The 24,262-nt window shown below is 38.1% G+C and overlaps 1 long non-coding RNA gene across 4 annotated transcripts; it reads left to right on the top strand.

Annotated features, from left to right (window-relative positions):
- Positions 1-1,407: 1,407 nt before the first annotated feature.
- Positions 1,408-23,280, top strand: LOC113983465. Of its 4 annotated transcripts, none has more exons than XR_005563335.1 (5): positions 1,408-1,450; positions 2,047-2,094; positions 3,569-3,631; positions 17,476-17,553; positions 21,553-23,280. It is a non-coding gene; the product is annotated as an uncharacterized LOC113983465 (long non-coding RNA). The 4 variants fall into 4 exon arrangements; XR_005563337.1 differs by lacking the exon at positions 1,408-1,450 and adding an exon at positions 1,451-1,469; XR_003539111.2 differs by lacking the exon at positions 1,408-1,450 and adding an exon at positions 1,834-1,942.
- Positions 23,281-24,262: the final 982 nt, after the last annotated feature.

Below are 24,262 nucleotides of genomic sequence, written 5' to 3'. Positions count from 1 at the left end.
TCTGTGCATGATGAGCCTTTTGCACACTGGGTGCAAGAATCTATTTTTGCAACACACCTAAACTAGACAAAACCCACTGCTTTCACCTGAGTGTATACCATGAAGGACTGCTACCTGCACTGGGCCCATATTTATTATTCAGAAAAAACAAAACAAAACAAAACAAACAAAAACCCCCACTATCTCAAGATAAAGTTCAAACGTACAAGCTCTACTGTATTTCGGTCCTAACAGCTGATCAGTGAAATCTGTGGAGGAGGTAAGCAGTTGAACAGACATGAGCAGTAGTAACTGTATTTTTTGAGGCGAATAATCTGATCCTTCTACACTAAACTTAGAATTATTATAACAGCTTACCAGAGGTTTAAATATCAGGGGCTGCTTATGTCCCATATTTCTCCCTTCCAGCTGCTGAATTTTCCCTAAGCTGGCAGGCCTGCAAAGCATTCCCAAAGATATAGTAGCTGGTCAGGAAGGTGCAGAGACATGCTAGCAAGCTGCTTCCACTCAACAAATGGAAATCCTACGTAGACCATAGAATAATGCAGTTTCATGGGGACTTAAACACAAGTGGATTTGAAAAACAAGGTTAGTTGCTTATAACCCAGGCCTGATAGACAAGGTTTAATCTTCGATTAGCCCACATCACATATGATTTCATACCATTTTAATCACTCTTGCCCTGGGCATTATTAACCCCGAGGAAGGTGCCTTCATAACCTGCAGGGTAACAGGGAACCTCAACACGTGTTTCTCTATTCTTTTAAGCCATATATCGCCGTATAGCATTTTGAGGTGAGATTGATTACGCTGTGCCCACACCGCACCGTCTCTCAGGTGCCTTTACAGTGGGGAGAGCCTTCGTGGGGTCTTTTGTGTCGCGTCGATATCCTTCGCTCGGCTGCCTTCGTCCCTCGTCCCATGCTTGCGGGAATGATTCCCACAACGTATGCCATCGCTGCTGCCAATCCCGTGCCACCACTCCGTGACAGCCCCGGCAGAACCCCTCGAGTGCCCTCGCCAGCACTGCGGGGCGAACCTGCGCTCCCTCCCCGCGGTGTCCCCGCATCTGTCCCCGCATTCGTGCCCGGCACAGCCCCGCACGACCAGGACAGCTCCGGCCACCGGCTGCGCCCCCCCGCCCCTCATCCCCGGGCTCCCGGAGCAGTACCGCACTGCCCCGCCCGTGCCACGGCGCTCCCCATCCTCCCCGCCCACCATCTTTTCCCCTCCCAGACAGGCACAGCCGAGGCGAAGCGGCAGGCGGGCGGTTGCCTCCATCTCCCTCCCCTTTCTCCTCAGATGGCCTTTGCAGCCGCTGCAGGGTTATTATTACAGTCCGTGGCTGCTCCCTGCCTTCCCCCTCCCACCCCTCCGTCCCTCCGCCCCTCCGCGCCTCTGCGCAGCGCCCTGGCCCCGCTCCCCGTCCGCCCTGGCCGCCGCCCAGGGGGTGCGGGATGGCCTGAGGGGTGCGGGATGGCTCGGGGAGGGCGGGGTCGCCCTGGGGGTGCGGGATGGCCTGGAGACAGCAGGTCACCGGCTGTCCCGGGGGTTCCTTCGACTTCACACCCCGCAGAGCGGCCGCGGCTCCCAGACATCGGGAAAGGGCGGGCCGCGGGGCTGCGGATTATTGCAGACTAAGCAGTCTGGCGCTGCAGCAGCGTGCGGGGGGAGGCGGGCGGGCGGGCGGGCAGGGGGAGTGTGTATGTGTAAGGCGGTGTGTGTGTGGGGGGGGTAATGGAGCTGGCAGCTGGCCAGCTACCATCAGAATTAGCTCATTGTTCAGTATAACCAGCCCTGGCAAGCAAAACCCAGCCCGAGAGAGAGGGAGAGGGAAAGGGAATGGGAGAGAGAGAGAGAGAGAGAGAGAGAGAGAGAGACTTTCCCCCAGCCACCCCCACCCCTTTTTTGTTTTTTTCTCCGAGGCTGCACTTTGGAAGAGGTGCAGTCATTCTTACCCACACCCCCTACCCTCTCTCCACTCCCCCAACTATAAATTCCCTTCTGTAGCATGCTGCCCTTTTTTAATCCACATTTGTGTTTCAGATCATGTAGAAAGGACAGAAAGTGAGCAGGGACCGGGGGCTTTTGTCTGTAAGTATATGCAATTCCAATCCACAGAATTTTATTTTTTTAAATTAATCCCCTCTCTCTTTCCCTGCCCCCCTGCCCTTCCCCCCTTCCTCTCTCTGCGTCTTTCTGTTTCTTTTCATTTCTTTTTGTCCTTAGCCGGACTTTGCTGCAGCTTGGCTTTCCTCTCTCCATGCACATTTCCAAACAGTCTTTTTAAAAGAAGATGAGAAAACGTGCAGTATATGTCTTTAACTCTTTGTCTTTGTGCTTTAAGGCTGGATTTCTAGGCTGTGGATTTTTCCGCACACATGCAAGGGGAGATGAGCAGTGATTTTCTATAATGTTTTCCTTTTTTCTTGCTTTTGCACTCTGCAAACACCAAAACGTATTTTTGAACCTAATGCACTTGGCTTTGTTAGCATGCATGCAAGGCTCTAGGATAGGTTTATCATCTCCTTTCTTCTCCCTTGTGAAACGAATCTCCCTCTTCTCCGACCTGACACTAGATTCCTCTCAGGCTGCTGGGGTTTATTTTTAGAAAGCAGTCATTCTTGCAACAGCCTTCTGTGTTTTTGCATCTGCAGCAGTTAAATTTTGGGTGGTTCTTCTGAGAAAAAAAAAAAAAAGCCAAACAAAACCAAAACAAACCATATTTTACTGAACATGTAATGATGTGCTGCTTTCTTTCAAACGTTTCTATGTACATTTATGGATATAAGAGTTTGCAATTTTTAATCCAGTATGTATGTGTGTGTTTGTGTACACATATGACTCATACCTAATTACATTTCATACATACACGCTAAAGGTAAGAAATATATAATCAGTAGAAGAGGACTTAAATTTTTTGTCATTATGAGACAACTGATAAAGGAGGTATGCTACAAATTCAGTCAATTAAGAGAGTGATAATTTAAGGTAAATGAGGTAGGATCTACTCTTTTTTCTCTCCCTGTTTAAAATAGAGGGGGGTTGTGGAACAGAGAGAGAGGGAGAAAACTGGAGGTTATATAATGCAGTGCCATTTCCAAAAATACCTAGTCTCTGGGCCGTTACATTGTGTTATTCTTGTTCCTTGATTGCAAAAACCCACACTTTGTAGTATGCCTGGGAACAATGGACCGCAATTACTGTAAGCATACAGTGACAGCTTTTTGTCCTCTTGACTGATTTTTGCCTGTGTTAGCCATTAGGAATACTGCTCTTCAGAAATGTACTGAGTGCTAAGAATAGCATAGAGTTCTGCAAATCCAGGTACCAGGGATTCCTTTGTCCTATATTTAAGCCTACAGACCACTGAAGTGCAGAAACGCATGATACATAACTATTTATGTGGTTAGAATAATTTGCATGACTTTAATCTTAACTACTGAAGTTAATACTTGGTTCATTCACTGTTAGGCTGGAAAAAAATACCTATTAAATATGGTGACTGTTGGAGTTACTTTTTTTTCCATTTTTATTTTTTTTAAAATTAATTTAATTAATTTTTCAGATTGTTCTCCTTGTGCTACTTGAGAGAAACTGCAATCCCAAGACTTAACAGAATCTAAAAATGGTAAGAATCAGTTGCTTTAGCACAGAATCAATTTTTTTTGTATAAATACAAACACTATTTCCCTGTTCCCAATACACATTTATAAATATGACTTTTATAAGACATACTTTTTGAGGCTATGGGGATTTGCCATACAATAACTGATGTACTCTAAAAACCTCCTTATGTTGGATTTTTATTTTCTTGCAACCTTTGAATAAAAATCTGAAATCCTTCTTTGTGCAGTAAAGCTTATTTAATTGAAACAAGAAATGTTTAGGTTACTGTGAAAAATACACATCATAACACATGTAGCAATATATGCAGACAAAACAATATCCAATAATGTCAACTCTGACACCTTCCTTCCAAAAAAGAAATAAATAGGTCTGAGTAAATGAAACATATTTAATGCACTGAGTAAATGAAACATATTTAATGTTAGTCTTTCAGGGAAGTACTTAAGAGGCAAATTAAATTTTCTTATTTGGTAATATTTTCAGAAGGGTAACATTTCTTTGTGACACAGATCTCTTTCAGAAAAAATGGCTAGGCCTCAAACCTGAGTGAACTTACAGGCACTTGGTTGGAATGTATTTATTGAACAATAACCCGTTTCCTTCAGTGTTAATTGTGTTTGTCTTTAGTGATAAAAGCCCATATGTTGAACTCTGAGATACTGCTGCTGACAAACAACCAATTTTAAGGATGAAACATTATACATCTAAATATGGTATTCTCTGCAAAGGACTGTCTCAGCATCAGCAGGACAAAGATAATATTTTTTTTGCCGAAAAAGGGCTCAAAATAGGCAGATTTAGTTTAGATGGTTTGTTATCGTAGCATTCTTGATTGAAGGTGCAACTATTGCTTGGAGCATATCTCAAAACATGTCCTGACATAAATGTGATGTGTTTTGGGCGCTATGTTATAATATGGTGGCCAAACACCTGTTAATTTGTATGGAGAAGAGCTTGAAGTATCATTGCATAGGCTGTACATTAACACAGAATATTTTCCAAAATGTGAGGTTCTCAGGGACATACTCTTATTAGGATTGGGTTGAATTAATTGCATTAATATTATCCTTGTCTGGTTCTTGCATTAATATTATCATGTCTGGTTCTGGGGTTGTTTCGATTTGGGGGAGAGGGGATTATTAAAATAAGCAAATACATACTCCGTTATAAAGGCTTTGCTTTTGTTTTTGGCTCCTTGTTTTATATAATTTCTCTCTGCAAAAATAAACTTGCAAATTCTGGAGTTTTAGTCTATTCTGGAACCTACTTTCATCAAAGTGCTTTGATCATCTGTGTATAAATGAATAGATGGGGGTGGGGAATTAAAAGGGAAATTATTCACTTAAACTGTGAATAGAAATCATGTTAAAATACATGTTGTTCACACAACTATGGAATATTGGATAAGGCAACTGTTTTCCTACCAACACCAAGGTGACAATCAGCCCACATTTTTAGATGCTATGCAGGCTGCTATGCGTAATATATGCCTATCTATGGAACAAAAGATTATTTTAAATCTAGTTAGGCGTAAAATAGCTGCTGATTTTTACCAGCAGATGGTTCTATAAATCTAGCAAGGTTCCTGTAGTAGTCAATGAAATAAGTTTTGTTAAACCAGTCTCTGGACTAGAACATAAAATACAAATTAGAGCTATCCAAATGCAAAAAATAAAATGTCATTACCCACCTGTCTAGTCCTATTGTTTGTTTTGCAGTGTAACATAAATAAAAATCTCATTTAGCTGTTTCTAAAAGTTTTTTATTTGTCAAGAAAAGGCCTAGTTCAACTTCTTTTTGTGATCAGAATTAAAATGTAAGAAAGGTTAGGTTTTGCCCCAAATTGCAAGGTTACTTAAGATGTGATACTAGGCAGAATCTCTTCTCCTACCACCACCTCTTTTTCCCTTTTCTTCACTTCCGGCACACTAACACTGAACGTAATTCTAAACCAGACCACTGACATAGTTTTCTTGCAGCAATGAACACACTTGTCTTTGGCATCTTTCTTGTATTAATTGCAAATATCTCCCTAGCCACACTAATTTGCAGAAAATATTCTTCTTCACATATCAACACTCTCTGTGCTGAAAGATGTAATGGTAAAAGTGTTAACTTTGTTTTTGATATCACAGCATATGCAAAGGCTCTGTTCTACTCTCACTGGTCAGTGAAAATTCAGCTGTTGGAGTCACCAGACTGCGATAAACCTCTAAAAATGGGGGGAAATGGCTTACTTATTTCTTTGCTAAACTGGAAGATCATTAATTATTTAGTTAAGCTTACAGTTAAAATTGGGAGTATAGGACTCTAATGAACTTGGTAAGTGAGAACAAATGAATTCTTGGTTTAACTTCAGTCTTACTGTTTCTTAATGTTCTTTTTCCAAAAAATGGTTCTTAAACAGTTTACAAGTAAAAGCAAATAATTTAACAGACTAGTTTCCAATGCTGCTTCTTTTTCTAGACTTGGAATTAGAATTTCCTCATACCTGGTTAATTAATCAATCTTTCTTGGAGCTGTATAATAACAACATCTTGAATTTAAAGAGAAATAGGCAGAAGACTGTACTTTCTCGCCTTCTTATAATATTAATTCATGGACATTTTGAGCCATCCTACACAAGAACACCTGCCATTTGAGGATCTGTTCTAACCTGTGCATGTATTTCCATAAGTGTCTACCTTAAGGGAGAGTCTTTTATATTTATGTGCAATGCGTGAAATCCTGAGGTGTTTAAGTGCTATTTCCATCTGAAATGCTAGAATTTCTGTACACCACCTTCATGGGAAGTGCTGAATGACATAAAATATAAACTAAAAATTGAGTGCTATTTAAAGTGGAAAAACAGACTCTAACTAAAAAAGAAGAAAAAAGAATAGTTTTAAAAATTTTTTCTTCCCTGAGTGATCCAACCATTGAAATAAAGGAACTTTTCAGAGAGTAAGGAAGTCTTAATTCCAGTTTTCTCTGACCTCAAAGAAGGCTCTTAGCAAAACCAGGGACAGGTTACTGTTTGTGGTGGGGTTTTTTGGTTATTTATTAATGGTAAATGATTTTTTTTAAAGAAAGAAATCATACCATCACTTAACGAAGGAGTCTGTTTGCTTCTAAAGCACTCGGGTGTGGTTTTTTCATCTCACATTGTGGTTCACTTCTGGATTTCAGGTTCAGTTTTGAGGGTTTGCCTTGCAGGTGCTAAGGAATTTAAACCGACAATACTAATAAAAATGCGTATCAGTCAACAGATCCTTAATAATTTAATTTTGACCCACATGAAAATAAACAAAAGATAACCTAGAGCAGATCATTAATTTAATTCTGACTTACCACCATTAGATGATTACCATTAGATGACTTTTTTCTTAGTCACCAATGATCTGGAATCTCCAGGCTAGGTGTTGTGCAGTACAGCTGTGTCATCCCAAAGCAAAAAGGCCCCAGAAGTAGGTCATTTGGGCCGAATGCTTCCCGTAGTATATCCTTGCCTGAACTGCATCTGTTCTGAGGTTATTCTGTCGTTTACATTCTCTGCATTTTATAGTTTTACTTGTGGAAAAAAGAGAAATATGGGATGGTGACCTTTCAGAGTGAAAACAGTTGGGAGAAAAGCTCTTCTTCATTAAGTCAGAGAGAAAGAAGTGACAACCTGCATTTGGTTGAAAAGAATCATAATTCCATTAATTTATTTTTTTTCAGAAGGGGGTAGAGGGTTTACAGGGAAATTCATAATAAAATTTAAGTTAGATGAAGATATTTATGAAAGAAAGTCTATGTTTAAGATTTCATCCCAGTTTAGTCATTATAAACCTTTTTTCCAGGGAGTTACATGCAGATGTCTTTTACATTTCGTAAATTTCTGTGCCTGTGAAATGATTCCACCTTGGTTAGAACAGCTCTTCATAACTCTAGGGTTATCTGTGGAGAATGGAGCCTAGAATCGGCCTGGCAGAGGCATTATTTGGAACCTTTTATATGCTCTGAGGAAAAAAAATTAAAGAGAGCAAGATACTAGAATGAGACATTATGTCTCTAGACACACACGGCACACACTGGACAAATGCAGCTCTTGGTCTGGTGTCAAAAAACTCATACTTTGTTGATTATTACCAAACCTGGCACAGGAACTGGAATCTCTTTTATGGTAGTTCAGAGCTACACACGACCTGTAGAACTGTATCAGACCCTCTTCTGTTCATGTGTAACATGGGTAGAATTTGGTTGAGAAAATTTGATTGGGGGTGAAAGCTAGCAGTTTTGGCCATCTGAATGTGTATATTGTGCTTTTTTATTATGCTTATGTATTGTGTATGAAGAATACATTGTGTACAGTGTGCTCAGTGTTACTTGATTCTTGAAAAGTTTAGGAGAATTAAAGCTTTCCAGCTTACAAAATTTATAAGCAGAAATACAAAATGATTTTTGCAAAACTTCTATCAAGTCACCTGTTCAACTGAGCAGGAAACACAATTTTAGTTGATTATGAGTAGAAAAGAAGGGCTTAAAAAGAAGTAATATTTGCCCAAAGCTATAGATAGTAGGGATAGTTCTGTGGTACAGCTCATATGTACATTAAAAGACAAAAAACTTGTATATACATGTTTCTACTCAGTCACAAACATTTACACACTGGGTGCTAAAATTTTATAACTATGCCCCAGCGTACTTTATCTGAACAGAACTGTGTTGACACATGGAATGGGAGGTTTGCATAATACTAGATCCAGGAAAAAGCTTTACTAACTCTTTTCTCAAAGGCTGAAATCTTGGAAAATCAGAAATAAGAACTAGTATATATACCTTGTAACACTACAGTTACGACATTGATTTTTAAGACTTGGGATCTAAGGCCATCACAGGATATTTTAATAAAAAATATTTTAACTATTTGTATTTTGGTTTTATTTCAAATATTTTTTCACCTCATTAAACCACATTGGTTAAGGGTGTGATCTAGAAAGATGCAAAAATGTTATTTTCAAATGTTTAAAGTAGAATGATAGTATGAGTCACTGTTTGAGTGTTACATGCAATTCAATTTGCACTTCTGATCTGGCAAATTCACAGCAGCATTACTGAATGAATCCCTATGTACATGTTGCTGGGAGGATTCCTGATGTTTCCTTCTGTAAATACTGCATTAAAAAAACCTCTCAAACCGAAAAACAACAAAACCAAAACCAAACAAACAAAAAAGAAAAAACAAAACAAAACAGAACAAAAACACACAAGACCACCCACACCCTCAGAATAAGTAGGATTTGCTCATCCTACAGGAAGAAGCGTCTGTGGATCAATTTTGTTAACACTAATCTGATTGTCTGTGTACTAGCTTAGCATATTTATGTGGGACCAAGTTGAAAAAAGTAATAAGAAATTTGTGTGTTTTAAGCCTTGGCTTAATATGTACATTGTCAGAAAGAACTGAACTCTTCCAGCACTGATGTTTAGAAGGCACACATTGGCACCACAGAGTTAGTCAGAAAGGCCAGGTTAGAGAGGAACAAATTTTCCTTCTTCATTTTCACATGACTGTACCTAAATCTCTGTCATAAAAGAATATGAGTTTACATAACTCTATTCCTGCTGGCAAAAGAAAATCCTGTGGAAATGTTGGTTTGTGTCCTTACCCTTAATTTCTCAGCTAAGTAATTATATAAGGCAACTTGGAAAACCCCAGAAAGAATACTTGGCAGCAAAAGTTCTTTCCCTGTGTGTTTCTGTTATACGAGTCCTAGAATCCACAGACATTTTGTTACTTTCAGCCTACAGTGCGCACGATACACTTTGTAGTTTTGTATCTGGAATAGCACTTAGTTCCATTAGATGGTACTAGAGGCTGATAATATGGAGACTTCAGGTAAATGTGCCATAATGCTTTCAAGCACTGGTTACAATCATCTGTGGTCATTACAACCCTTTTAATGAGGTAAGTACTGGCTGTACAATGTGATTCTGTCTCCCATTTCCAAGAATACTGCTGGGGCTCCTAACGCTGGCCTGAAACATGCTGCTTGGTCAAGGGGCTGGCATCTCAGAGGCAGAGGCAGTGAGCTTGCCACTGCTTGGGGAACAGCATCACTTGTTGGATTGCTGGTTATCTTTCTGGTATGTGTGAGAAAAGCAGTTTCAGTCCAAAACAGTCTATTGAGTCTTCTGTAAGCTACAGTATTCAGGCCATTAATTTAGAAAATTTATAGGAAATTAAAAAAGGAAACACTTCTGAGTCTGCTTGGTGTATACATTTTGTGTACCCCAAAACCACAGGGCTAGGTCTGAGAGGGCACACAGGAGAAGCACTATTCTGGCCTGACTGTTCTTATTCTTTCTTCATGATTACCTAATGGCCTTTTTTGTGGTCTTTCTATTAAGATTAAAACTCAATGGAGTGAGGAGACTGGACTAAATGAACCTTTTGCTCGGCCTGTGACCATGTTCTTTTTCTTCCTCCTCTGTTGCTCAAGTAATTTGTCAATGTTGAATACAAAACTACTGAAAAATTTAACTATGCAGCCTTTGGTCCAGCATTTTGCTCCCATGCTGTGTGTTCACCTGATTTTATAGCAAGAGACTTGCTCATGCATCTTGTTCTGCAGTCACCATTAGGTGTAGATGCAAATAGTTACTAATTAAACTCTACCTTATTGCCCTTGAAGAGCAAATTACAAACTCCTATGCAATTGACTGAGAACTTGAACATTGTTTTAATTCTCAGGTTTGTTATTGTTGTTTTACTGTGTGTTGAATGTTAAGTGAAACAACAAAGAGGACCACTGTAGTACAGAGGCAAACAGATGAAATATGATGGGTTGTACTGGGCTCTGAGTTCAGTTTTCTGGAGGGCTCTCATTTGCTTATTATAATTTCTGTGATGTTTTATGATCTCAGAGTACATGCACTGAAATTTACCGGAGGAATAAAGTGATTTGCAGCCATTTTATTGCTTCATGGAACTTTCCATATAGTATAAATTTATTTATTATTTTTGTTCTGAAATAAATGCATTTCTTTCTCTTCCAAGGAGTGCAATACTCTGGTAATCAGTATCTTTAAAATTCATCAATTCAGTCAGAATTTAGAGGAGCATTTATGACAGTGTTCACAATATAACATTTGATTTTTTTCTCTTATTCTTTGCATGCATGATAAACATTAACAGTGCTTTGCAATGATTTTTGTATATTAATGAAATAAAAAAGCAGAATGACAGCACTTGTAGCACAGAAGCCAGATTCATCCTGACTATTGCAAATTGATCTCTCTGCCTAAAAATTGCAGTACGTTCAGGTAGTGTGGGATGGATTCCTCTCCAGGGAAAATTAGAAAGTGTTTTCTATAATTAATCTCATTCAATCATGTATGCCAGAAGACAGCTAAAATTTCATTTTAGGATTCTTACCAGGTAAAGAATTGGGCAGAAGTCTGCTGACTCTACACACAAGCTTGATCAGCTTGTGTTGTCCCCCTCCTCAACAGCATACTCACCCAGTTTTGCAGACCAGTGGTCATGTAAGAGATGTGGAAAATGTGCTTGCTCTGAACACCAAAGTTCAGAGTTCTAAACTGTCTACCCAACATCCTTTCCTGCAGCAAGGGACTCTGCAGCAGTAGAGCCCATTAGTCTTAGAAGCATGATTTAGAAAATTTTGCACAGTCCCTCAGACAATTTTCTTTTTTATGTCATGGGATGCTCTAAGTACATATATAAAAGATGCAACTTGTATAAGATGGATGAGGACAGGAGTGAATTCTTCGAAGAAGATGATACAGATGACCCAAGGTAGGACACTACAGTGTAAATGGAAAAATAGAGACCTTAAGAACAATGAAATAAATGATAGATGAAGACCGGTTTAAATGAGAAGTTTTTTCATTAAAATCTAGAAAAACTACCTTCAAGGTCACTTCCTTATGCTGTGTAGGGAAGAAGCAAATGACACTCTATTCTGTGAAATTGACAAAAATTGCAGAAGTGATGAACAAGGATTGCAAAAAAACCCCTAATGAATAAACTTTATAATTCATGTGCAGTGTGGAGAGGGGGATGCAAGGAAAAGCATACTTGTCTCATTTAGGTCTTTTCATCTCTATGTGGTTGTGAGTTTGAGTCATCAAATGGGGAGGAATAAAAAGTAGCACTAATATTTTCCCCATGAAAAGGCAAAGACATCAGAGGATGCTGATGCAGAGAAGTCAAAGGCAAATTCAGGTGTACAGTTGTCCTGTCACATTCTGCTGATGCCAAGTATTAATTATCACTGTAATGACAGGTAAAGTCTCACCAAAAAGGTGGGACACTTGGAACAATCCCATCCAGATGGAGAATCATCATATAATTCTTCATCAGTTCTCTCAAACCATTTATATAACTTTCTTTACTCTGGAATTAACCAACTGAAATACTTGTAAATTAATTTTTTTTTTTCACCCATTGATTTTTTAATGTTCATGACGCTGATTTGGAAAACAGGGATGACAGAAAAACTTGCTGCTCTGCCAGTGTATTGAAAACATGAAATCAGATTATTTGGGGTAACTGCCACTGCACGTCTACCACAGGTTCACACTTTTGGTGCAGAGCCAGTCAAAAAAGCTAACAAGTTCGCAAAATTGACAATCCTCACACCTGTTAAACCACAGCATTTCTAACTAATTAAACTAAGGTATTTAACTTGCATTTTAACTTGGGCAGGTTGTGGTTTTTGATGTTTCAACAGGGAAAGCTTCCTCACTGAGCCTTTTTCAGTCAGCTTATCACAATAGCATTATCCCATTTGATCGTGTGTGCAGCTTCTTCAATACAGCAAAGGTTCATCAAAACTTCAAGGACTCTTTGAAACAAGGAGTAATGATGAGCACTCTTGATGTGATCTTATCATTACCCTCTGCAGAAAGTTCAGATAATAAAAAGTATCTAGGAGCTCACTGCCACCCAACTAAACTCTCAAGAAGCAGCAACCATTCAGCTGTAGGTATTAAATCTTGTGTGCTAGGTTTGGAACATGTGGACATTTATATTATATGCTTTCATAATGTTCTCCTAGCAGTGTTAAAAATAAACTACTGAAGATGGGAGCACTAGAAGCAAGGCATTGATTCTAGCAAAAGAATTCCTTTCAGTTTTGTTTAAAATTAATTAGTGAGGTTTTCATTAACAAAACTATTGATTTGGTGTTCAAGCCATGATGCAGTAAGATTGTCTGTTTATGCATTTAGATTGTGATTGTGGGACCTTGGTTACAAAGAGAACTTTTTACTGCAGTGGGAGGCATTTGTGGGAATTGAGAACTTCATGGTAGGATGTGCTGGGGAAAGTAGATTTACAGCTCTAACCAGCTGGTAAAAAAGAAACTTTTTTTTAAAAAAAGGCAAAGTTATAACTGCTTAAACTTCACAGGCAACTATGTTACAATTTTTCAAAAAAGAAATTACATAGTGTCTTAATTTGGAAAGAAAATCTTCTGGACACTTTCAGTGATACTGAGACCAGCCACAAAGGAAATAATTTACAAATGTTCCTTGACTAGCTCAATTTCATTGATTTGTGTCATTGCAACACAGAGCAATGGTGGTGCAAAAATCCATTAACTACTTGAAAGAAATACAGGTACAGAAAGGAGGAGTAGCATTCCTTTCTGGCTATGCAACCCATCCTTAGGAGAACTGTGTAAAAGAGGATGGCCTCTCTCTGTTCCGGATTAGGCACTACAGACACAGGGCAACAGTTCTCACAGCTGCACAAGTGTCATTTTAGTGCTGCAGATAGAAAGAGCACACCTCTTTCTTTCCTTCTTTTCCACACATGCCTCTTGTTTTAGTCCCCTGTTCCTTCTGTGTCTGCTGTTAGACTGCTAATCCATACAGGAAATCCTTTCCTTATAGGTTTGGGTTTTTTTGGGTGTTTTTTTTTTTTTTTTTTTTTTTTTTTCCTACAAGCTACTGCAGAACTACTAGAGATTACCTTTTATTTGGAATTATGAATTTCTAGTTTACTTGTCATAATTTCCTTTTTGTTTTCATTTTCCCCCTCCCCCTGCCCCCAAAAATTGGTTTATATGACAAAGAAGTTATCTGAAACTTCGCAAAAGCTGGTTGCTGATCTGCTCAGAGCAGTTGGTCTTTAATAAACTTTTAGTTAAGAAACTTTGTCTGCAGTTCAATACCACTGCAAGCCTTGAATGAGACTTGAGAACAGGAATTCTGCTGTGGTCCACCAGGGGGGATGAGTGGGAAATATAGAAAAAGTAATTCCAGTGGCTTTCTTAATTGTTTCATAACTATAAAAACTTCGGGAATGTTATTAGGAGAATGCTCTTTTTACTAAGTTTAGCATGCTGTAAATCTGTTTTTTTTCCCCTCTTGATGAATCTATGTGAATGTTTGAAAGACGCTCTTACTGACTAGGAATGAAGAGTGAGTACCAAGAAATTAATTTCAGCACTTTTATGTGACTGATACAGTATATTTAGTCCAGCTATGTTAAATTATTTTGTGTGTCTGTTTTAAAGCTGGGCAAAAGACTGTGCTCCCCTACTGTTGCTCTTTAATAGGACATATTTAACATGGAAGAACAGGAATTGAATTTTTGAAATGTTGGTAAAACAGAGTCTTTGCAATAGCAAGAGTTTCTCAATCTGTTGGGTAAAAGAGAAAAGATGACTCTGGAGATCCTTCTGTTTCTGAAAGAAAAAGTATCAGTAAGTAGTTCTGGAGCCTGGATGCTGTAAGAGCTCATAAATAGACTGAGCATTTATTTTGCTCCCCTTTTGCTTTTTCTTTAACACTAAATTTTATAATTTATATCCTTTCAAGAGACTGGAGGCCACAGAATTGAAAATATAATCTTAATAGATCATTCGCAATTTCAAGTTGGCCTCAATGTTCCAGGCAGAATTGCATGCTGCTGTAGAACAGTCTCAAACAGCTCTTCCCAGATCAGTGGGGTTTTTCCCTCAACTTCTCCAACTGTGAGCGAATGGTTTTGCATATCACATGTTCTGCCAGGAAGGCAGGATCCCAGCAGGGTAACACTGTTAGTCAGACATTTAGGGATGATCCACTCTGATAATTTATGGATGAAGTTTACTAGCTTAACTTTTTAATTAATGATTATCAAATACTGAGGCCATCAATATGAGTCACAGTGTGACTCTTATACATTGCGTAGACTTGCAGTAACTTCAGTTTTCAGTCCCTCCTAAAGCTCAGTAATTCTGTTCTGAATCATGACAGTTTTGGTTTTTTAAGCCAAGCCTGAAGTTGCATAATAATCACACAGGAAGTACTAAGAAATGACAATTTGGTGTGTATCAATGGAAACATTTATTTAGAAGTGTTTGCTTTATGCTAACAGCTGGAATATTGTAACCCTTACATCCTACTCTGTAATGGAACATTGCTTTGCACTTTCTCCTCTCCCTATAGCTCATCTTGCAACATTATTATCAGTTGTTTTGAGCTGCTGTAATTAACTAAATGTTCTTGCTGTGTTTTTCTAACACCCCAGTTTTCAGTATATTTGAACATCTAAGTAGTTTCTGCATTTATAAAGCATCTAGCACAGCAAGACCTCATGGTTTGGTTTTTATTTCATTTTCTTTTTCCTGGCGGATTGTAGTAAGTTTTAAGTAGACTTTTCTATACCAGCATTTTTTTTTTCATTCCAGAATCTTCCTCCACTAAGTCAGGATCCAAACCATGATTCTCTTTCAGCATTGCTCCCAAGTCAGATACTTAAAGTTCTTTGGCTGTCCATTCACAACTTTGGTACACTCATAGCAGAACAATTACTGCATGCGGAATATATCCATGTGATTATTATCTACCAGTATGGGCCACAGTAATTGTTTTGAAGAAATATTAAGAAAATGGGACATTATGTTTTTTTTTCTTTACAAAAAATTTCTGTGAGAGGTAACCAGGGGATTGTGTAGGGTATTTTGTTTGTGGTGTTTGGTTTTGGTGCTTGGTTTTTTTAACCCTGGAGCATAATTGTGAGTTTATCTTACAATTTACAGCTTTTCCCTCCTGTCCCATTCCCACCCTTAAACTGCAGTTCCTCTAAGTTTTATTAGTTTAGGTTGAGGATTTTTATTTTGTCATTTGACTTCAAGTGCTCATTCTATTCCTACTAAATTATTAAAAGGGTTAACATGGCCTATGGACTAATCTAAGTATATCTCAGGCTCCATGGAAAATAGAAAAGGTCATATCCATCATAATGACTAATACTGTATTCTGACGCTTATTCTGTCCTCCTATATACATTTTTGTATATTTTGCTGGTTTGAACATGCATGTCCTGTGGTAGAGCTGAACTCCTATTGCTACTTCCCACCATGAGTTTTTGCACAAAAAATACCACTACACAATAAAACCAAGACATATTTGCAGAATGGGTAATCAGCCGTTATAAATAGCTACTAGAGAACTCAGAGGTTACTTGGTGTCTTTTATGCAAGTGTTTCAAATATTCAGTGGGAACATTAACTGATGAATTCACAGAGTGCCCTGTCCTATGTATTAATTATTTTATGTCAGACATACCCAGAGAGCTTAACTGGCTTGAAAACTAGGGTATGAAATCAAATCTGTTGCTTTAACTGGGAGAAAGCACTGTGGTTTGTACTGCAGAAAATCATGGGAGAATGTCTGAAAGCAGGTATTGCCTTGGGCTCTGTGCCCATCTCTGTTTTCAGCAGTAGAATTCAGCACGTTCTGTTGGAAAGATGATTTAAATAATCTTCTGATTATTTTTCTAAGCTACAACTAGTCCAGTTGTGCCAACTTATAGTGAATTTACATCTCCACAGATATAAAATCATTCCTCTTGTTTCATTATATGTACAGCAGTAAGCAGGTGAGTAAAACTGGTCCACCAGTTATTTAAGTGACAATACAAGTTTTGATTCCTAAAGTGCAAACAAATTTGAATGGTGTAATTTTTAATAGTCAGCTCAAAATATTGACAGTTAGACATCCAGATATTGTGCAGAAAGAGTTCAATTCACCAAATGCCAAAGGCCCACGAGAAAGAACCGGGAGGAAAATAAATTCAAGATCTTCAGTATTGTATGTAACTTGTAGTTCACCACTTCAGTGTTTCATGAGACCAAGATGAAGGATGTTTTGATCTTCATCCTGAAGTTGAGGTGCATTAGCTTAGCATTTATTCACTCTTATCTCCCACTGTAGTCAGTAGACAGCTTTGGATCTTACCCACTGTCCATAGGAAAATTTTTCTATAGACATTGAATCCTGCTCCCAGCTATTTTATTGTATGTATCTTATAATTTGTTGGATTTTTTTTTAACATGCAAAATCCAGGGTGCTAACATAGAATTATAGCTTCTTCAATGATCTTAGAAAGTTCTAGTTCACAGTTCATTGTGAAAGGATTATCAAAGGTGTGTTGCTCTTGTCTGCTGCAGTCATCAGCAAAGGTAATGAACTTCATTAAATAGCCTTTTACCAGCGACTTCTGGAAGAAGAGAATGGGCATGTTGTCTCACAATATCCTCAGTAAGTTTAAAAGTATGGACATCCTCTTATACAGAAGTTTTAAAGATATTTAAAACATTGCATCCTGTACACTTTTTTTTTTTCCAAACAGCCTTTTGAATGCAGATTGTCATAAACAGTAGAGTTGTAATGCTCTAGGGACAGATGTTGTTGTGGTTACAAAAAATATGTACTAAGCGTTAAACATGGCTAGGTCTCTGGGCCAAGCTCAACTAACATTAAACTTGGTTTTAGTAGTGTGATCTGTCATATGAACACAACTTTACTGCGTTTAATGAATGTCTCTTTGTTAGTAAGATCTTGTATATATTTATGTCACTACAGGTTTATCAACCAAGGTCAATGACTTGGGTAAGCCAGAAAATCTTTCCAACCAGTGGAGGGGATGGGGGATTTCCAAAGGTAAAGTTATTTATGTAATTTCTTTCATATAACAAACAGTTTCCTAAGATGAAAGTTTTCTGAAAAAAAATTAAATTGCAACTTCAATGGATTTCATTTTATGACTGCTTTGAGAAAGTAGCCAGCTCTCATGATTTCATCATGAGTCTTATGTTACTCTGTTTTTCTTAAAGCCTTGGCTCCTTGTTCCAGGCAGTTAACTGAAGATTTCAGCTTTCATTTTAAAATTATGTTTTTAGCCTTCAGGCTTACAGAAAACATGGACTTGTGCTGGCTACACACCAGAAGGAAAACATAATTTTCAAGAGCTCATATTTCTTGAGCCTGTCTCATGATTTTACAGGCTTGACATCTGAGTTTTGAATGCTTAATTTTTGCAATTCTCTCTTAGCAATGCAGATGAAAATGTCAGTGACAATGCAGGAGGAAGAACCATGTGGTGTTGTTTATCTTTTGTTAAGTTTTTTGCTTGTGCTTTACCTGTTAAGTAACAAGCATACAAAGCATGGCAGGTTTCATCTGAGTTTGACAAGGAGTACCCCAACATACAGGCAGAAGATGTGACTTGTCACATCTTTAGATCTGACAGGATTCATAAGCTTTTATTCTGTTACCATTGCTGGCTTCATAAATGTGAAACTGGATATGATATGAAATCTGCATAGCAAAAGTATAGCAGTTACTCAGAACCACAGAATGTACATGTTTTATTTTCATATTCCCTTTCATTACTGACTCAAGATCTGTGGGGTGGGAAAAAAAAAGAAGCAAGTAAGTAAAGAAGAGATCACGTGGTAAACTGAAGAGAGCACATGGAAAATTGTTTTGATTAAGTTTAAGTTATTAGCTAGACTTCAGCTCCCTGTTAACAGAACTCTGCTGTTATTGCATCTGGATAACACTGTACTTTCTGTACTTTTTCTCTGTAAAGGAAATTCTAAAATTTATTGCTAGACTATTTGCAGTCTGCTATTTTCAGACTCATGTGCCAGCATGCCAGTCTTCAAACTAACATATATGGCAGTACTGCCACTCTTAACAGCCACAGTATTCCAAAAGTTCAGCTGAATAGGCTGATAGCAATGCCAGAGTATTTGCTGTATATGGTCATACTTGCATCAAGTGAATTTGCTAACTTTGTGAATCAGCTGTGTGCTAACTAGATGGGTTTTATTCAAAATTTCAAATTAGCAGCTTTACTAAGTTCTCATTCATCATTAAAGTTACTCCTGAAACACAGTAATGAAGCTGTGAATTATGTGCAGCATAGTTAGTAGCAATGCTGCATTATATAGGATTTCTGAATAGCTGCAGTTTTGTGCTGTACATAGATTAAAATAAAAGTTTATGTAAACAGATAAGAGTTTCTCAACTATTCAAAAGGTATTATATACTTTTTCCCCTTATAATCATTGGATTCTTGCTTTTTAATACAGTGTGGTTTTTTTCTACCCCTTATATAATTCTTCAAAAGATATTTGACATGTGCTTATACAGGGACCAGCTTTTAGAACCAGCTCCAAATTTTAATTCACAACTGACCTTCAAAAGTAACTTGAATATTAGTTGCACACAATCCAGCTTCCAGTAGAGTATCAACTTTGACAGAATCTGTATGTCTTTAGAAATTTTTTTTCATTTGTTCTATAAAATTAATTAGGATAAATTGTTGAAGAAAACTGCACAAAGTTTTCAGTCCTTCAGCTGAACAGTTTTACCTACTCAATGTCAAAAGACCTCAACTGCTAAAAGAATAAAGTAAAATTAATAGATTTTTTAAAACTATTATTTGAAATAAAAGTGTTGATGTGTTTTTTAAAAATTATTATTTTCATGCAACCAACAAAGGTAAAAGGATACAGTTCTTAAAGACAATTTATTTCTAGACCTAAGAGAGTCATATGGGACTTCTTATCTCATGATTATATGGCAAAATTTCAGGACTGAGATTGTTTTTACAGCTGAAAAGGAACTGCCCAACACAATGCTTTTGGAAATTTGCCCGGACCTTTGGTCTGTGCGCCTGTTTGCATCTGTAAGTTTCTAGTTTTCTTCTCACATCCTGTAAGTGATGCATAAGTAGCAAATTTATTTAAAAAAAAAGTAAAAATATTATCACGAGGATGGAAGAGTCCTGTGAGAAAACATGTTTGTGCAGTCACTAAAATTTAAATGGTATTTTCTCATTTTGAAATTCTTATAAAGTCCCCAGTTTGGTTCCAGCAAAAGTATATTTCTACTCCTACTACTTTCCCTGGCTATCAGAGTCCTTCTCCATATGTACTGACATATGCAATACAAAGTCTGCTCTTTTTCTCCATTTCTGGATGCCCCAAAGGAAGAGGTCACCGAGAGCAAGGGATTTTGCTCTGTGTTCAACCTGAAAACTGCTCCTGACCGTGTGCAGTGCAGAACTCCATGAGGATTTCTTCTACCTAAATGCAGAATTTATCCTGTAAACTGTGATAAAGGCAGTGGGAGAGCCATGGGGTGACTTAATTCCCAGCACAATAAATGTAGCAAGTATGGACATCCCAGCAAAAATTCTGACTTTGAAGAGCCAGGAAAGGAAAATTGCTGAAAATTGCACTTTACTGGTAGTTGTGGAACTGCCATGGGTTCAAAAAAATTCATAAATTTACAACTCTCAGATCAGAAAAAATGGAACCTGAAGAAAACAATTTCTTTAACAAAGAGAAGCATTCTGCTTATGTCACAGACATGTCCAAAGCCATATGAGCAATAAAACACCTTTACAATTCTAATCTCTTAAACACAAAACCCACCAATTTATTTTTCCATACTTACAATATATTACTAGTTAAACAAATTCTTTTTGTTTCAGAACCCATAGTGGCATAACATCAGCAAAGTACTTTAGGCACATGCTTGGCCTTTAGGCTTCATTCTAAGGCTTAAATTGAAATATATATTTAAATGCTTGACTGAATATTCACAATTAATATGTATTGTTAAACAAGGTCTGTCTGAGGCAGCTGGCTTATATGGCCCATCATCTTCTTACTTGTCCAGAACACGAAACACACTGCAGGGTCCTTAGTGTGCTCTTTTCAATGGATTAATATAGGGAGGTGACTTATTAGTATATGTTAGCTGCTTAAGTAGTAAGGTTTTTAAAGATAAGAGGTCTAAGCTGTAAAAAGTTCACTTAAGATGGTCTTTCATAAATAAGATGCGTTTTTAGGTTGGAGGTCAAGTTGGAGATCAAGTGGATCCATAAAAGGGAACTTGGAGCTCAAAAAAAACAAGCAAACAAATGAATATATTGGTAGATAATACCATTAACATTAAAGTTTTGGTTACACTGGTTGGTATTGAGCCATATTTCCAAAGGAGCTTGGTGCCTGCCATCTGTCGATTCATGGCTCTGAGTTTTACATTATGGCATTGAGACCCTGTGTCTGCCTTCTGTGCTTCACATGTGCGGAACGGATAATTGCTCATTTTCAGCCACAGCTGTGTGCCAGAACTCCTGCACACACAGCACCTGCTGGTGCAGGTTTAGACCTAAGCTGCCTCAGCTGTTATTAAGGGCATAGAAATGGCTTGGTTGGGCAAAAGTAATTCCAAGGAGTATTGTAAGGATGACCTGCAAGAAGGGGTTGTTGCTCCACAGCTTCTTTCCCAGTGACTTTTCTTGGATTGCTGAGGCCTCCCAAGCTGCAATAGATGTCCAGATTCTCCAGTTCAGCAGTGGAGGGTGGTTCCTGGCTCAACCCTTGCATTTTGGCTGCTAGGACACACTCATTCATCCTCAAGTGACATGTTTTTCTCAGATGGTGCAAGAATTGCCTGGTTTTCAAGCAATCCTTTGCTCTCCATAACATCAGTATTTATAGGTGATTCAGTCATGCTTGGTAGATGTTTAATTCTCAACTAAAGCTGGGGAATTATGTAAACCTTAGGGTAGGAGAAGGGGGGACTCCACCAAACAGACTTCTGTGAAGCACAGCTAATACCAGTTTTTCATCTCCACAGGGGAATCTCCCCATCTCGAAGGAAGTGAATCGCAAGAAAAGTGAGGTGAAAGGGGAGTGCCTGGTTCCAGCAAATGGCTATGGATGCCACTTCACCAAAATCAATTACCTCTACTCTTATTAAACATTATTTCTCCATTCGTATTACATATGGTGTATGGGTTTGATGAGGTCATGGTGTCATATCTTGGGGATTGTTTTTGTGTAAATCATCAAGTGTAAGAAGAAACTATGGGACTCTGAGCCTTGCTTTAGAGAATAACAGTGGACAAATGTGTACCATAAAAACTAGTTTTTAACATTCTAACTCAAGCGAAAGCTCTCAGAATTTCACACTGTGAATCCATGTTTACAAACATTACAGGTGGGCCCTCAGGCCTGGTTCTACCACAACAATGTCTTCCACTACTCAAACTCCACAGCTCACATGAAACTGGTTAACAGCTCTCTCCATTTCCACCAACCTGAACTGCTTCTTGCAGAGGCTGAGAGTCCCCCTTTTTTCATTTAGATGTAACAAGCCTAGTAGTTTATTTTCATTGATTGTCTGTATATCTCTATATTTTATCCATGTACTCTTTTGATGTATAGAAGTAGTATGAAACTCATGGTTTCCTTGTGGTAAGTGATCGTGATGCTGCCACGGGATTTGAGACACTGATGAATGGTGCTATTTTGGACTTTAAATATGCTCCTTGGCAAGGTAGCTCTGATGGAGTTATTTTTTATTTCCATGTTCTGAGAAGGTGTTGGTACTTTGTTTTTCTGAATGTTGTTCTTTAGACTGGACTGACTTGTTTACTTGTGTCTTCAGTGTGGCTTTCTTATTCAGTGCTGTAGGTGAGTAACTACTTATAGCATACAAGTGAGGAACTGATTCCCTATCAGTGTCCACTCACAAACATGCAGTTACAGTGGGAGCAATCACAAAACTGTAATTTACATAAAATCTCCTTTCTGACTCCTGTCCACCTTATGGAGAAAGACGAGCAATAATTTTCCACCAACTTCTCAAAGTCTCTTGATTTTTGTCTTTTTTTCTTACAAGCCTTTTAAAAAGAAGGGACAAGTTTTAATGTCCTCTTCAAATCCAAAAAATAGGGGATATAGTAAGAAAAATACAGCAAATTTCTGGGAGGAGAAGTCCTAAAGGGGAAGGGTACATTTCCACAGTCCTGTCAACATGTGGACTTTACATTTTTGTTCTTGCTCCCAGACTACTATCAATACAAAATAACACAAACCACAAAACTAAGCAGTACCATCTACTCATGGAGTGTTGTTGTGTTAGACACAGTCTGAAAGCCCACCTTAATTTTTTATATAATTCTGTCTTTTAGCTCTTCCTTTTACAGGGCAGGCCTTGTTCTGAACTGTCTTAGCTTCTGACTGTTAAATACCAATGCATGCACTGCACTTCCTAGATTTCTTTCCCTTCCCCACCTTCTGTATCCCTTTCCTTATACCTTTTATTTTCCAGTAGATTAGATACGTCTGTTGTGCTGTATATAGAGCAAGAAGTAATATTCAGCAGTCGTGGCATTTATGTATAGTTGTTGTGTACTGCTGAAAATGCAGGCTTTTGTAACAATGTGATCTTTAATAATGCACTATAAGTACCCAATGTATTTTAGCTATTTTAGTAGGATTTGTTCAATAAATACGCAAGCTGTAAGGGTAGCTGTGATGTCTTTGTTTCCTTATTGCAATAAAGGGAGGGCTCCTTTTCTGATGGTTTGCATCTGTTCTTCATCTGCCTTCTGAGATTTGTTTCAGGAATATGTGGTGAAGTAAAAGGTGATTCCTTTTGTAGCTATGCTAAGCTGTAGCTATTAAGGTGGCCTGAATGCCAAACCTGGATCTGGGAAATGATATCTTGCTGGACAATGGTAGTCATATACTTTGTCTTCAAGACTGTGGAGAGGTTGGGTCAGATGTGACACTTGATGCCATTTTAGTAATCCTAGGAAGACACTGTGGGGCTGTGTGTGGCAAACACAATATGTTTCATTTTCCACCTCTGATAAACTGGATTAAAAGGTCATTTTCCTGGTGTATGTAATACAGTTTAAAATAATGTTGGTACAGCCCTCTCTTAAAAATACTTTTATTGGTGGAAAAGTAACACACACATTTCTAAGGTTTAGAACATATACTGGTTTCATTATAGCACAGAAAACAGGTACAGTGGCATTAAAAAAAAAAACAAACACAAGCAATGAGCTACCAATTAATACCAGATGTAGATCTGGCCCTGAAATTTTCCAGTCATGAGACCAAACAAGTGCAATTCTATGTGCTCTGACTGTCTATCCCATCGAGTGAATTTACACAGGGATTGAGTTTGGTTCAATTAGTTTGACTGTATCACAGAATACTGACCATGCACATACAGCATCTGATCCAAATGGCCACTGATATCTCTGTAGGAAACACAACAGACAGCAGTGAATTTGGACTAGAGCTAACTCTGGTTACAAAGCAGTTTCATCTATCTGTAGTATATCTGTATTCGTACTAACAATATACCTATATGCATACATCGATAAGGATATGTAAATGATGAGAAACAGTTAAGTGTCGCTGTTAAAGTCGGGATGGGTAGAGAGACATAGAATCTTCTTTCAAAGCAGGGACAGGATTACAAGAAGGCTGTAATCACTTTACTGTAACAGGTTGCAAACATTTATACTTTTCACACATCACATATG

Source organism: Pipra filicauda, unplaced genomic scaffold (assembly GCF_003945595.2).
Source record: "Pipra filicauda isolate LSUMZ 115617 unplaced genomic scaffold, ASM394559v2 scaffold108_size2327098_pilon, whole genome shotgun sequence".
Lineage (NCBI taxonomy): Eukaryota > Metazoa > Chordata > Aves > Passeriformes > Pipridae > Pipra > Pipra filicauda.
Note: the sequence above shows the minus strand (reverse complement) of the source record. Positions and strands in the feature narration are given on the sequence as shown.